The 10,427-nt window shown below is 37.5% G+C and overlaps 1 protein-coding gene across 1 annotated transcript in view; it reads right to left on the reverse strand.

Moving 5' to 3' along the window:
* Positions 1-1,774, reverse strand: part of CUNH8orf88 (chromosome unknown C8orf88 homolog) — a 33,749-nt gene extending 31,975 nt beyond the window's left edge. The window contains exon 1 of the mRNA XM_077771242.1: positions 1,734-1,774. The gene's annotated coding sequence lies outside the window, so the exon portion shown is untranslated. The remainder of the gene's footprint in view (positions 1-1,733) is intronic.
* Positions 1,775-10,427: the final 8,653 nt, after the last annotated feature.

Raw genomic sequence — 10,427 nt, forward strand, 5'->3', positions numbered from 1 at the left:
GTGATTATATATATATATATATATATATATATACACACACAAACACTTGTATATACACATATACACACAATGGAATATTATTCAGCCATAAAAAAGAATGAACTCCCCCCAACTTGCAACAACATGGATGGATCTAGAGTATAATGTTAAGCAAAATATGCCAGTCAGAACAACACAAATACCAAATGATTTCACTCTTGTGGAATTTAAGAAACAAAATAAATGAAGAAAAAGAAAAAAAGAGATACACAAAAAAAAAAAAAAAAAAAAAAAAAGATAAACAAAAAAAAAAAAAAGAAAGAAAGAAAAAAGCTCGACCCTTAACTACAGAGAACAAACAAATGGTTCCCAGAGGGGAGGTGAAGGTGGGGCATGAGGGAAATAGGTGAAGGGGATTAAGAGTACACTTATCTTGATGAGCACTGAGTAATATATGCAATTGCTAAATCACTGTTATACACCTGAACCTAATATAACACTGTATGTTAACCACACTGGAATTAAAATAAAAAGAAATACAATCATACAAAATTAAATAAATAATCTGAGAAGTGTGAAGACCATGTTTTCATCTACCTCATGTATATTTCCCATATGATAGGATTTAATCTCAATCTTCAACTTCAAAATATTATTTATGCAAAGTTAGGATTCCTTGAAACCAAATGCTCTTTGCAAGCAAACAGCACATACTGATTAACTGATAGCTGAAAATAATATAAAGGAAATGGGAATTAAGAGATAAACCAATTATGATTTAGGTGATAAAAAATATTTTATATTCCACAAATCAGGCTGCCACATGCCAGAAAAATTTAAACTATCAAAAAGTTTTAAGAGGAGAGTGCATTCCATAATATTTTCCATTTCATTCCTTCTCTTTACAACTATAGATTTTTTTTGCGTTGAAGTCTTTCAATACAAACAAAATTTAACACTTAGGATAAAACTGTCCAGATAGTATGTGCTTGCGGTTATCATAACTGATGTAATTGTCCTTTTAACTTCGCTTAAAATAGCAGTAATTAAAACCTCTTGATAACAAACACTGAATCATTACGTCGTAAACCTGAAACTGTTAGATGTCAATCATACCTCAGGTTTTTTTAATGGCGTATCTTTACATATAACTTATGTGAACTAGCTTCATATACTTTCACGCACCATTTGATTCTGCGAATTAACCGTATATATGTTTCTTGGCTCTGTTTTTCCTACTGGGTTTTCTTTTTTATGGACTACAGTTTAATCTAATTAACTGTTAATTTACTGTTTACGTTATTAATAAAAAAACAACTATAATAATTTTAAAAAAGACCTCTGCCTCAAATTAGTAGTGATGGTGCCAGGGTATGGGGGACGAGGAGTCTTCAAACCATCCCGCCACCAAGGACCGGGGCCTGGGACAGAGGGCGCTCCGTACTTAACTTTTTCCTGGCGTTTTTGTCTCTCGTTTTAATTTTGCCCTCAGGAGTTAACGCTCCCTCGCCCCCCGCCAGGTGTTCCCACACCAGTCGCCACCCTGTCCTCGCGACGGGCTCGCCCCCTTAGCACTCTACGACCCACCCAGGGGACCCTGTGGGGGCCTTGCCTGATTTGTCCAGCCCGACGCCCGGGACCTCCTCCCTCACAACTTTCCCGGCGGCGAAGCTCGGAGAGGGCGCCCACCGTCTCCTCACACCCCGGGCCCGACTTCTGCCCCCTAGTTCGGCTCATCCTCTCCAGCCACCTACCGCCTCAAGATCGGGGAGGATTTCGGGGCAGCAGCCTGGCCNAGAGACCAAGATTGGTTGAAGCCCCTCCATCCGAATCCTTTATTTTCAGTCTTCCCCTTTATTTATTTTTTTTTCTTCCGTTCACCCTCCCCTCCCCCGGGGGCATGGGGACGCTACCCGGGGGGACGGGGTAGTTCGGCGGTCCCGGGGCTCCCAGCCCGCCGGCACTTGGGTGGGCCGTGCTAAGTCCAGTGCCGGAGGAACAGAGTTCGGCTGGGGGCGCAGTGCCCGCCTCTTAGGGTTTTCAGAGCAGGGTCCCTGGTGCGTTGTTGCACTTGGGCCGAGGCAAGAAGGCGGGAAAGGAGAGGAGAAAGCGCAGAAGGAGAAGGGTCTGGTGTGGGCTAGCTGGAGTTGGGGAACGGATACTGGGGAAATGAAACGGGGGAAGCGGACCTGAATTAGGTCTTAAATCTTTCATAGTTTGCCCTTTTGAATATTTTGAAAGCTCATTCCGACAGCCTTCTGGAGGAGGGCAGAGCTTGAGGGCAAGGGGCATACAGCAAATTTAAATCGGTCTCGAGAAGGCTTCGTTGGAAGCATTTGCAACAACTGCAGGAAGAAAGTATGTCACAGAAGTAGTGGAGACCTGAGAGAGGTTGCTGAAGTGAAATCAATGTTTAGTGACAGATTGGATGGAAGGGTAAATAAGGGAATCTAGGTGACCTGAGTGTCTGACTTGGGCAAACAAGTGAATAGGTGGTGGTAACGTAAGGTGGGGAATGGAAGAGGCTGAACAGGTTTGGGGAAGGAAATGATCAAATCAGAGTGGGACTCATAAATATCATAACGGGATATTTAAGTTGAGGTATCCAAACAGCTATTTTATAAATATGGAAAGTATATCTCCATACATACGTATGCCTATATACACACACACCCACGTGTCATAAGGATTTAATGGACGAAAGGGAACATTAGGAAAGTGATGCGGATTGAAAAACTATGCATACTGGAAGAAGTATTTAGACAACTCAAAAGACAAGTAACATCCAAAGGTGGTTGTGTAAAGGCAAAAGAAAGCTTGTCTAGAATAGGGTAATGCCTCTTGAAAAGGGATCATCGATGTACACATTAAAGCTGATGCAGAACAGGGAAAAAAAAGTGTCTAGGTAAGCAGAATTTAGATATTAGTGCCCTGGGGCAAGAAAAACAAAATTTGGCAAAATCCAGAAGCTGATCTGAAATCAGTATGGCTGGACAAGAGAAAAAGCAAGAAGAGAATATTGAGGATGAGTTTGGAGAGACGGGAAAAGCCAAAATAATACAAGGTTAGGCTCTGGTAGGGCGGTTTAATTTTATAAGAGCAATGGGAAACACTGAAGGGATCCGGTGGGGCAATAATGTGATAGGATTTACCATTTTAAAAGGTGTGGTTTCAGAAGCACTTTCATGCAAAGTTAAATTTTTGCTATTTAAATGTTTTGTTTTTAGAGAGAATGGGAGAGCTCTAGCAGGAGAAGGTAGAGAAAGGGGGACAGAAGATCCAAAGCAGGTTCTACACTGACATGCTGACAGCAGGGAGCCTGGTTTGTGGCCTAAACCCACAAACTGTGAGATCGTGACCTGAGCAAAGTCTGATGCTCCACTGACTGAGCCACCCAGGCGCCCCGCATAACCCAAGTTATGGCTATTTAGATGTAGAAATAGCTTCCAGGAACACTCCTACCCCCACTGAGACAACTCAGCTGGCATCAGGGCCTAAAAAGAGCAGGGACAGTGACCCAAAGCATCAGTAATCTGTGGACCATGGAGTCAAATCTTTCCAAGCCTCAGATGTAGAAAATTATAAGTGTAGGATTCAATTCTCATCAATAGTCAAAATAGAAGTTTTCTTCTTCAAGCATATATTTAACAATATAACATAAATTTATACATCATACACTACAATTAGTTTGTATATATTACTCTATGAAATCAGTAGAAATTATTGTGACCAAAAAGTGAACCAGAAAAAAAAAAAAAAGTTTAGCTCAAACCAAAACCAGTAATCCACTGAGAAGAAGAGATACTTTTGCTTTTGTTTTTGTTTTTTTAGAGACAGTGTGGGAGAGAGAGAGGGGCAAAGGGAGAGAGGAATTCCAAGCAGACTCCACACTAAGTGCAGGGCTCAATCCCATGACCCTGGGATCATGACCTGAGCTGAAATCAACAGACAGACACTCAACGCACTAAGTAACAGAAGTAATTTTAAATAGAAGTAACAGACTCCAAATTTTTTTAGTAACTGAAGGAGAATGATTTATCCAAATACACTGAAACTTTAAAAATTTCTTGGTGATTTGGCAAGAGATACCGGCATCTACAAGGATAATCTAGAATGGATAATACCCTTCTACGACAATAGCTTGGCAACAGGTTACTGAGTAATTTCAGGAAGATTTAAGGTTAATCACACTGGTCAAGAAAAACTTGAAATGCTCTAAAATCGTTGAGCTCACATAAGGAACTTGACAGATTTCCCCAAAATTAGCACTACTAAAAACTGACATTTTGTTACTAAATAAGTTATGACTGAAATCAACTTCTCTGAATTTTTAATAATAAAAAAATAAATTTTGATCAGCTATGCAGAAGAAATGACCAAACTATTTACTTTCACAAAGAAAATGTGTTACAAAATTGTTGTCAAATAAAGAGGCAATCAAAATACATAAAAGTGGGGCACCTGGGTGGTTCAGTCCATTGAGCATCCAGATCTTGATTTCAGTTCAGGTCATGATCTTACTATCCATGGGATCAAGCCCGGCGTTGGGCCTGCTTAAGATTCTCTCTCTACTTCTTTCTTTGCCCCTCACTGCTCGCTCGCTCTCTCTCTCCCCCCTTCTCCCTCTCCCTCCCTTCCTTCCTCTCTCTCTCTCTCCCCTTCTCCTTCTCCCTCCCTTCCTTCCTTCCTCTCTCTCTCTCTCTCTCAAAATAAATAAACTTTTAAAAAATACATAGAAGTTAAAAATATAGGTTAAATATAGGGTTGGTTCAGGCAGTTAACTAAAATATTTTTAAGGATTTTTTTAATGCCTGGTATTGGTCAGTCAGCTTTCTAAAATTTGTAACTGGTTGTCATTGCATTGTTTCTCTCATTTTAAGTAAACATTTACTTTGGTTCTTTAAGAAAGGTTTGGAGAATGGATTGAGGAAAAGCAAGAGTGGAAATAAGAATCTCAACTAGAAAGATAATAATTCACAATTAAATGCCTTTTATTAATTGTAAGTAGAGGTTTTTATTACCATTATATTTTATATCTTCTTTGACGTTACCTTCACAGTACTTCCTTTTTAGTTAATAAAATCCTATAGGAGCACAATACACACCCAAACTGCTTACCTGCTCTCATGAAATGTACTGTCCAGTGAGGTCGCAGATTCACAAACACAATTCCAATTCAGTAAGCTAATTGTTAAGATGAAGGCACCCCCAGCGCGTGTGTGTGCCTCGGTGGTGCCTGGGGTGCCTCGCGAGTTGGGGAAAACTGTATGGGGCAGCAATCATCGTGTGTTTATGGTCTCACTAGCCCCCTGCCAGTAATCTGCCTCTCTTTCACTTATTCCACATACATTTACGAAGCATTTTATGGATACATATACACATAGAGACGCACACACACATAATCATTACAGCAATACATTAAAAACCGTAGAGACCTGGTTCTCTTCAGCTCAGCTCAGGAAAAAAAAAAAAGTTTTGAAGACCTATGTCTGTTAGGTGCCAGGCACTGAGGATACAAAGTGAACTAAGACTTAGTATGACTGAAGAACGATAAGCAAGAAGAGAATTGTAGTTTTAAGAGTATCTATAAACTAGTAAGTAAGATATAGAGGGTGGTATATGTAGTAGTTAGAGGTATATGCTTAGAACAGAAATAGTACAAGGAAAGAAATAATTCTATCTGGGGATGACGGGAAGAAGAGGGACCATGGAAGAGTTCCCAGAGGAGGTAATGCTTGAGCAGGATTTCCAAGGATAAAAGGAAGTTTACCAACTTAGGGATATTCCTTGCAGGCAGAAGGACATGTCGAAAGGCATACAGAAATGAAACAACGGTGAATACAAAAAATACTAGTAATTCAGTACTGCAGAAACACAAAATATGGGGTATGAGTTCAGTATTAGGCTACAGAAGTTTGGTCTTTTCTCTCGTAAGTGTACACAGAGACATTGAAGGACTTTAGATATGGTAAGATTGAAAGTGTGTTCAGAAAAGAATCACCTAGATAACTGCTGAAAATGTATCAAGGAGAGAAACAGGTAGCAGGCAAAGCAAGAACAGCAGCAAAGTGATCAGTTCATAGACTTTTATGGTCCCCCAGGCAATGTTGATGACAGCCACAAGTAAGGTAGGTAGGGGCACCAAGAAAGAGAAGTGCATGTATTTGAGAGAACGAGGGAGACCTGATGGACTGTAAAGGGTGTGAGAATGAGAAATGAAAATGGTGATCCCAGTTATTCCGCGGGCAGCTAGACGGATAGAAATAATGAAGATATTGTGAGTTCCCTGAGGAGGAAGGGGAATGGGATGGATCTAGAGGGTAGGTGGAGGGCGGGGACAAAGGAAAGAACAGGTGAAATAAGTCATCTGCTAGGAGAGGAAAGGGGTCGACTGTGGAAAATATGAGGAGTTTGAAGGACTTTGAAGTTTTCAAATAGTATCTGTGGGAAATTTACAGAGACAGCCGGAGACCGGTACACAATGCTGCGGAGTATCTGAAGGTGAAAACTAAACATCTGTAGTGGTATTAATCTGTGTGGCTATGGGATTCACTGGTAAATACAGAGGACATGATAGAGTGGAAGAAAAATTAAGAAACTGGAGGTGCTGAAAGTGGTATTTATGAAGAGTGGCACAAAGAGAGTGAGAGTGAGAATTTTATAAGAATAGAAGAAGTATATGTCCAGAGAGTGGACATCTGAGTGTAAGACTTCAGAGATGGAGTGGTTCTAAGTATGAGCACACCGTACAGCTGGAGGTGAATAGCACAAGTGGAATAGAGAGGTAAAGGTCATTAGACTTGAGGGAATCAGAACTGAGTCCAGACCAGAGCATTAGTCCATTCACATTGGCCCTTAAATCAAGGGCATATGGTAAGAATGTAAACGAAGTCCACATTGATTATGGGGGAGTGAAAGGAGATTTGTAGATGGCAGATGGTAGGTAGAGAGGAGCTTTTAAAGGAAGGAGCAAGGCAGGTGTCCAGGGAAAAATAAAGTATTGTCTAAGCTAAGGAATTCTCTACACATATCCCAAGCTTACTCTTCCAAAAAGCTTAAAAAGCAATAAAAATGTAATACATTTCCTCCACAATTATTTAAATGTCCAATATCTTAAGCCAAGGGTATATCTGATATAGAAATATCAGGCACCGTGGCAAGGTTTTTCAGAAAAATTTATTTGAACATTGGGAACTTTCAGTGACTCTATAGCCAACCATTAGTACCGTTGCATATGCATAAGCCACTCAGGGTAGGTATTTAAAAAATCTGTTGAGAGAAATGTGAGTGATCACTTCCTATACTTAGCAGGTTACCTCAGATAAACTTAGTTACACAGTCAAAATTGAAAAGACTACCTCTGTGGTAGATAAAATATTCTCACCTGTCAAATAACAAACCATACTCCTGAGATCTGTAGCCTTATCTGATACCTTAGTCTGTGGGCCAGTCTCAAAAGAACAAAGGCTTTTTATTTTTCTGCTTTTCACATAGCATTCCATCTCAAGTCAAATATATTTGTCAAAATACAAAGAACCTTAGTATTTATTTATATTTGTAACAAAGTATGTAAAATGGATTTTAAAAATTAAAAACCTTTACAAATCCTTTTTTAGCATCGTGTGCTATTTAATAATCATTTTAATATTGCTATCAATATTAAAGGGAGTTATGTTAAAATTCATTGTATGTCAATTTCCTCCTATTTAGTAATTTTCCTAGCTAGTTTTTCTTATGATTTTATATTATAAATAAAGAAAATAAATACATGTAATAATATTTTGTTACATAAAATGCTCTTAAATAAAGCTGGATATAATATCAAATTCATAAAAATATTTTTAAACACAGGTATTCTATTCTTTGTGAAGTAAATTCTGACGGCAAATATTTTTCAACTTTCTTTCCACAAATGAGTTACAATGAACAGCAGGGGGCACAAAATTCAAAAGTTATTCTCTACAAAGGAAAGCACAATAAAATCTCATGCTGTAGTGGAAAGCAGATACATTTTGGAGGCAGACAGACTGATTCCAGCAGGTGCCATCACATCTAAGCTGAATGACCTTTAATTACTTAGCCATTCTGAACTTCTTCAGTGGTAGAGTCAAGATAACTATGACATAGAGGTTTAATATCAACATAGATGTAAGTCAGATCAATAAACACTTGGGGTTTTTCTTCAGTGCTTATTTTATATATCACTATAGATTTATGTGTACGTGTGTACCAAACATATCGAATAAGTACAAACTTACATTTTACAGCAATTTTTGAGACTATGCACATGGGAATGGTTATAGTTTCATAATATACAAGCACAAGTGTAGCTAAATCAAAACTAAAAACAAAAGCTAAACAAAGGAAATGGCATTATTTACTCAAATACAATCAAAGCTTTTTCTATACAAGAAAATGTGAATGCCCAAGAAGGTGGATGCAAATGTGTGTGTGTGTGTGTGTGTGTGTGTGTGTGTGGTATAGAGCAGTGTTTCTCAAGAGTAGGATCCAGAAAAACCTACATCAGAATCACCCAGGAGTGCTTGTTTTGAATGCAGATGCCTGTCCTACTTAAAAAGCTCTTGTTTTCAAATCTATGAGAGAGTAACACTTCATTTCTTCTGGTGAAACAGAAACGAGAATATGTGCTTCCCAGGCTTCCTGTGGCTGTTAAACTGCATGTGCTGTGAGGCCAGCCCTGTACCTGACACACATTATTAGGATCTTCTAAATGACATATGCTCACTCACATATGACTTACTCAAGAATAATTGACTGTGGTTCCATTTATTCCCTCTTTTCTAAGAAGAATTAAGGCATCTTTTACCCCTTTGGATAGCTGGGGACAAAAAAAAAAAAATCCTTTTCTGATTAGTGACTATGTTATATTCTTTCAAATAACATTTTCCTGGCACTTTCTGTGTTTTGCCATCTGTACCAGGCATTGGAAGGAATGCTCTATGAATAAAACTTGGTATAAAGTCTCATAAATATGCTTTAATTAAACATTTATGTTAATTCAGATAGGACTAAGCTTAAATATGTAATTTGGTAACCTCAAGATTTTATCAATGAAATGCATTGGTTTGGATTTTAATAAACTAATTTTAAAACTTCAAGAGCCTAAATGAAAATGTAACAAATATTGATGTGATCAATCACATAGTATTCTTATCTATTCATCAAGAGCAAAACTTAAACCTTCCAACCAATTAATCTAGTACAGAAACTTTTAAAAAGTTAGATTCTCTTCCATCACCCAGGCATAACCCCTCTTAATGTTTTAGTGTTAATTTTCCTTAGTTTTTTGAACACATACACCTAAAATATTTTCTTCAAGAAGTGAATTATATTGCACATATTGATTTGTAATCTGATTTTGTCATACAATATTTTATGAGCCATTGCCGATTGAATTAGATGAGAAATTTCATCATTTTGTTAATTTCATCATGTAGTACTTATTTCATACTATGAGTGTACTATAATTTATTTCACCTATCCCTTATTGCTGAATTGAAGGACGTCTTGCTTTTAATCCCTATTATGAGCAAAATGTGATAAATATCATTGTACAAATACATGTGTTCTTTTATCCAGAGCACCTTTAGGATAACCTCCCAGAGACAGAATCACTACGTCAAAGACTGTGTGGTGTGTGTGCGCGCGGCTCCTCATATCCTCAACATTACAGGGATTAATCACTCATTCTTTGTTAATATGCTAGGTGAAAAATAGTTATCTCATGTTTTAACTTAAACTCTTTGATTATTAGTAAATTGAAAAGAAGCTCATGTGTTATTACTGATTGTATTTCTTCTTTCATAAATTGCTTTTTCATGCCTTTTGTCCCTTCCCATATTAAAAAGATTAACTTCTTACTATTTCAAAAATATAGTTTATCTTTTCCTTTCCTTATGATTATTTTCACATAAAAGTTTTTTCTTTTAAATCATACAATCTATCAATCCTTTTGTAGGATTTCTGCTTTGGGGTTTTACTAAGAAAGTTTTTCCTTAACACAAGATTATATCAATATTCACCCATATATTCTGTAACAAATATAAAGTCCACACCAAAGGGATAAGAATTTAATGCACCAATTTATTCAATCACTTATTTATCCATACAACAAATCTATTGAACACAAATATACTACGCACTATTCTAAAGGCTGGAGATAAAGCAGTGAGCAAGGCCACCAAAGTTCCTGCTCTCATGGAATTATATTCCAAAAGGAAAAAGAGCATGCAGCATATAATTTAACGTGGGATTTCAAATTAATGGGAAAGGAATGGGTTATTCAATACACAATGCTGATACGATTAGTTAACCATTAAGAAAAGAAATAAATTAGATTCTTATTTCATTCCTTATATCAAGCACATTATAAATAGATTTTAAATTTATATTTTTAAAATGAAACCATGAAAATACTAGAAAAAACA

The sequence above is a fragment of the Crocuta crocuta genome, unplaced genomic scaffold, assembly GCF_008692635.1.
Source record: "Crocuta crocuta isolate KB4526 unplaced genomic scaffold, BGI_CrCroc_1.0 scaffold235, whole genome shotgun sequence".
NCBI lineage: Eukaryota > Metazoa > Chordata > Mammalia > Carnivora > Hyaenidae > Crocuta > Crocuta crocuta.